The sequence below is a fragment of the Pinus tabuliformis genome, chromosome 7 (assembly GCF_031772625.1).
Source record: "Pinus tabuliformis cultivar Carrire ecotype Pingquan chromosome 7, CPIR1, whole genome shotgun sequence".
Lineage (NCBI taxonomy): Eukaryota > Viridiplantae > Streptophyta > Pinopsida > Pinales > Pinaceae > Pinus > Pinus tabuliformis.
In genome coordinates, this window is record NC_142293.1 from 198,391,085 (window position 1) to 198,396,800 (window position 5,716).

Sequence of the window (5,716 nt, forward strand, 5' to 3'; positions counted from 1 at the left end):
ACTTTTGCTAAGACTCTGTTTTTATTTTAATCGATTGATGTTGTACATGAGTGCCTCACCGGTGACTAGGATTTACAGAGTGTATTAGGGAGCTAGATAACACAGGCAGGTGTTGAATGTTCCTACTCTGGGGATAGGGTCCTGATCCTTTGTTACAGGACAACCATCACTTCCTTTTGCAGATTTATTCTCTTTATTTAATTATCTGTTCTTATTCCATTCCTGCAATAGACTATAACTGCTGTAACACAGAGTAAGGGTTTAACAGAAAATGAATTGTTTATACTACAACCTTTAATGCTATTAAAATCAAGTGCATATAGTACATAGTCACCTTTGAAATAATCGGACTTTCCCGGGTTGATAATTTGTGTGGCACTCGACTGTTTAATTAATAAACAATTAAAGTGACCAACATTTTAGCGTCGTTTCCGGGGAAGGCGACCGAAGATTTTAAAAGTATTAACGATTTTCTTTTAGAGACGCAGGATGCATGAGAGGACACAGCAAGGCTAACCTTATAGGTGGCAAGGGCAAAGGAGGAGGAAGAAAAACTTTCATTCACGATATTATTTCAAAAGCTGAGACATCCCAGAGGTTAAGCTCTCGAAGGCCACAGACCCAACACTCTTTCCAAACAGACTATCAGACAATGGAAGTAGTGGGACCGGAGAGGGTTATAGAACCATCAGAATATACTGAGGAATTGGTGGAAGAAGTCGAAGGACCAGTAGAGAATATCGAGGAGCCAATAGAGGAGACTAAAGTGGAGGAACCAGTGCAGGACATTGAAAGTCCAACAGAAAACACCGAAGACCGGGCAAGCGCATGAGGAAAACAACCAATGGAGGATAACAATGAAGGACTTTTCAGGGGAGGTTGCAGAGTAGAAGCAAGGGGAAAGAATTCTCTCTCCACCCTGGAATTCCCTATTGGGGAACCCCCCAGAAGAGCAACTCCTATGAAGAATATCCCACTTTCAGCATTACCCAATTTCCATGGTTTATCCTCAAAAGATCCTGACGAGTTTCTTTTTGAATTTGATATATTGTGTTGAAGCTATGACTATGTTAATGCTGCTCAGAAATTGAAGTTGTTTCCAGCTACATTAAAAGGGAATGCACTAAGATGGTTTATGAGCTTGGGAGCTCATGTGATTACGACATGGGACCAGATGAAGGAGAAATTTCTGGTCAAATACCAAGATTATTGCGGAACAAGAGAAAGGAAGGAGGAATTATTTAAGATGGTTCAGAAGGAGGACAAAAGTCTGGAGGACTTCGTGGAAAGACTACAGTATAATTTGCAGTGATCTGATCATCCGGATATGAGTAAGGATATTCTTAAGTCAATAATGCTAAAAGGGGTACAAGATGATTGTTCAGATATGTTGAATATGCTTGGAAAAGGGGATATATCTAAGGAATCATATGATGAGATTGTCAACCTCTATAAGAGATGTTCAAGAGGAGCAGCAAGCAGACCAAAAAGCAAGGATAGTACATACTCAAGAGTCCAGCAATAAGCAAGTGGAGGAGCAACACGGGCCGAAATAGGTAACTTACTTGAAGAATTTAAAACTGAAATGTTAAGCTCTTTTGCTTCACAAATTGATACCTTGCAGGTTAAAAAGAAGCAGGCAGAAGCAGAAGGTGCTCTGGCTATATTTTTCTCTAAATGTAGAGAAAACACCCACTAAGGGAATGCTCATTGGACAAGGTACCAATTTGCACTATTTGTGAAAAGGACCATGAGACTCAACAATGCCCTTCTTTGCCAGGAATAAAAGTAGCACTGTAACCAACTGAAGAAGAAGCTGAAGCAGTGTACCTGCTGACACAGAGGAGGCAATGGCAACCACGAGGACATGGTACAAATTCTAACATGCCATTTAATCGTTGGAATAATCATCCTCCTTTTCAAGCAAATTACCCACCCTTCAATCAAATGCAGTACCCACCCTTTAATCAAATGAATTTCCCACCCATGCAGCAACCAAATCCTCCTTTTGTTGATCCTACGATATGGAATCCCTGGGCTCTATAGCAATCCTATTTTAATCAATGGAACCCAAATTGGACAGCTCAACAGATCCCATTTCCAAACCAATTTTGTCAGTATCAGCAATCTCTCTCCTTACCATCAAATGCTCCACCGAATAATCAGACAATGAGACCCTAGCTGCCTATAAAACCTAACCCCAACCCAAATAACAATAAAGCTCTACAGGTAATTTATATTCAAAACCAACTTGTTTCCCCTATGCAATGTAATGATATGCATTTACGCTATGGGAGAATAGTTGAACCCATTATTGATGACATTACTTCTTCCGATTCTGATAAAGAAGAAACTGGAAAAGAAAAGTCATCTAATAACAATGCAGAAACAGTTGAATCATGCTCTAATAAGACTGCTAAAGTAGTAGAGCCACCATTCCTTGAATTTCTGGCTCTTACCAAAACACTTGAGCCACCTGCTTTTAATCTTTTACAAGAACTGCAGTTCATTTATATGTTAAAATTCCACTCTTACAAGCACTGAGAGATGTACCAATTTATGCTAGAACTGTCAGAGATATTTGTATTAAGAAATCTAGAAGAAAAGCTAAAGATCCCCTCACAGTTCATGTGATGGGTGATCTAGCTGCTCTAATGTCAGAAAAAAACCCTCCTGTGAAATATGGTGACCCTGGTCATCCTACGGTCACAGTGCAGGTTGGAAAAACTTTTGTTTCTAGAGTTCTAGTAGATCTGGGTGCTGCAATAAACATCATGACACTTGAAACCGCACAATTACTACAGTTAACTAATGTAATTAGGAAACCCCAACCATTCTAGAGCTGGATGACCACTCCACAATCAAACCTGAAGGAGTCATTGAAGACCTGATAATTTCAGTAAAATCTTGGAACTACCCAGCTGATTTTTTTGTATTACAGACCAAAACAAAGTTGGGGGGTCATCCATTGATTTTAGGGAGACCTTGGCTGGCTACAGCAGATGCCTTCATCAGCTGTAGATCAGGTTCAATGACAATTTCTAATGGATGTGAAACCAAGCAGCTTACTCTTTACCCTCATGCTACACCTATGATTAATAATGATAACTCTGTATGGTTAGATTATGAGGATGATGAGACCCAACCCATCTTGACTGTCGGACAAGCTTTAACTTTTAAAGATTCAACAAAAGATGAATTAATTAACAACTTTATTTCTGAACCTTCTTCGGTTAACTTTGAAATACATGATCACTTGACTACAATCTTGGAATCTGAATCTCAGCAAAACCTTAGAACTGAAAATTTATCTCAAACATCAGCTGGTATCTCCTCTAACGGTATAACAGTAGAAATCGAGCCTGGAAAAACATTAAATATAAACCCTAACCTAACAGATGCTGAAACACAACAGTTAACGAAGCTACTTCGTGAGAATAAAGAAGCATTCACATGGGATTACACAGATATGAAGGGAATCTCTGCTGAATTATGTACTCATCGTATTTATATTAAAGAAGGATCTCGCCCAGTTTATCAACCCCAATGACGAATGAATCCCAATTTAAGGGAAATTGTGAAGGAAGAACTTCAAAAATTATTGAATTCAAGATTTATATATCCTATATCTCATAGTGAATGGGTTTCTCCATTAGTAATTGTACCCAATAAAAATGGGAAATGGAGAGTGTGTGTAGATTATAGAGCTCTAAAAAAGGCCACTCAGAAATACCATTTCCCCTTAGCATTTATTGATCTGGTACTAGACAATTTGGCAGGTAAGAGATTCTTTTCCTTTTTGGATGGATTTAGTAGATATAATCAGATCAAGATTTCACCCCAAGATCAGGACAAGACCACTTTTAATAATCCACGGGGGACTTTTGCCTATAGAGTTCTTCCATTTGGACTATGTAATGTCCCAGAAACATTTCAAAGAGCAGTGATAGGGATTTTTCTGATATGCTTAATGATTCCTTAGAAATATTTATGGATGACTTTACTCCTTATGGTGTGACTTTTGAAGATGCATTACAGAACCTTGAAAAAGTACTTAAACGATGTATAGAAGCACATCTTGACTTAAGTACCGAAAAATGCTATATGATGATGAATCAAGGTATTGTATTGGGACACTTCATATCATTCGTAGGAATTCAAGTTGATCCGGCTAAAGTACAAGTAATTCAAACTCTTCCTATCCCTAAAACACAAACTGATGTAAGAAGTTTTTTAGGACATGCTGGATATTATAGAAGATTTATCAAGGATTTTTCTAAAATAGCTTCTCCTTTTTTTGTGTTACTTATGAAAAATGTTGAATTTAAGTGGACTGATGGTTGTCAAAAAGCATTTAATGAACTTAAACATCAATTGTCTACAGCTTCCATTTTAAGAGGACCTGACTGGACACTCCCCTTTCATATATCCTCTGATGCTTCAGATACTGCAATTGGAGCTGTCTTGGGTCAAGAAGAAAACAATATTCCCTATGCTATCTATTTTATTAGTAAAAATATGACCCCTGCTGAACTTAATTATATAGTTACCAAGAAAGAATTCTTAGTAGTCATTTATGCTATTAATAAGTTTCGACATTATATTACCTGTTACACTACATTTGTTCATACTGATCACTCGTCCATTAAATATTTAATGAAAAAATCAGTTACAAACGCTCGAGTTACCAGATGGTTATTATTATTACAAGAATTTGATATCACAATTGTAGATCGACCAGGTAAAGAAAATGTAGTTTCTGATTTCCTTTCTCGGTTAAAAACTGATGAAAATATTCCAGTACATGATTCTTTTCCTGAAGAATATTTATTTGCAGTATCTGCTCACTCACGTTGGTATGCAGACATTGCTAATTACTTAGTTGCAGGGAAACTACCATCACACCTATCGCACAGAGAGAAAAGAAAGATCGTTCAGCAAAGTGCTAGGTACAGTTGGATAAGCAGGTGTCTTTTTCACACAGGACTTGATCAGGAAATTCAGAGATGCATCAGAGAAGATGAAGTTTATGGTATATTGAAGGCTTGTCATGATGGCCCTTGTGGAGGGAATTTTTCGGATAAAAGAACAACACACAAAGTTCTTAGAGTGGGTTATTATTGGCCCTCGCTTTTCAAGGACGCAAAGAAATATGTTAGGGCCTGTGATAGCTGTCAAAGAATGGGCCAGCCTAATCACATGGATGAAATGCCACTCAACGCCCAGGTAATACTTGAACCTTTTGAAAGATGGGCACTAGATTTTATAGGTCCCATCAATCCTCCATCCAATCAAAGAGTTTATATACTGGTTTGCACAAATTATATGACTAAATGGGTAGAAGCTAAGGCACTCCTCAAAGCTAATGAAGAATCAGTGTTAACCTTTTTATTCGAAGAAATCTTTGTTAGGTTTGGTTTGCCTAGAGAGCTAGTCACAGATGGAGGACCTCCTTTTAACTCCCATGGCTTCAAAGATACACTCCAGAAATATCACATTAAGCATAAAATGACTACACCTTATCACCCCCAGGCAAATGGGCAGGTGGAAAGTACGAATAAAGTCATAGAAGAGATTTTAACAAAAACAGTAAAGGAAAATAGAAGGGACTTGTTTCAAAGGTTTCCTGAAGCATTATGGGCTTACAGAACTACTTGGAGGAAAACTACGGGTTTTTCACCTTATGAATTAGTTTATGGTAAAAATGTTGTTTTTC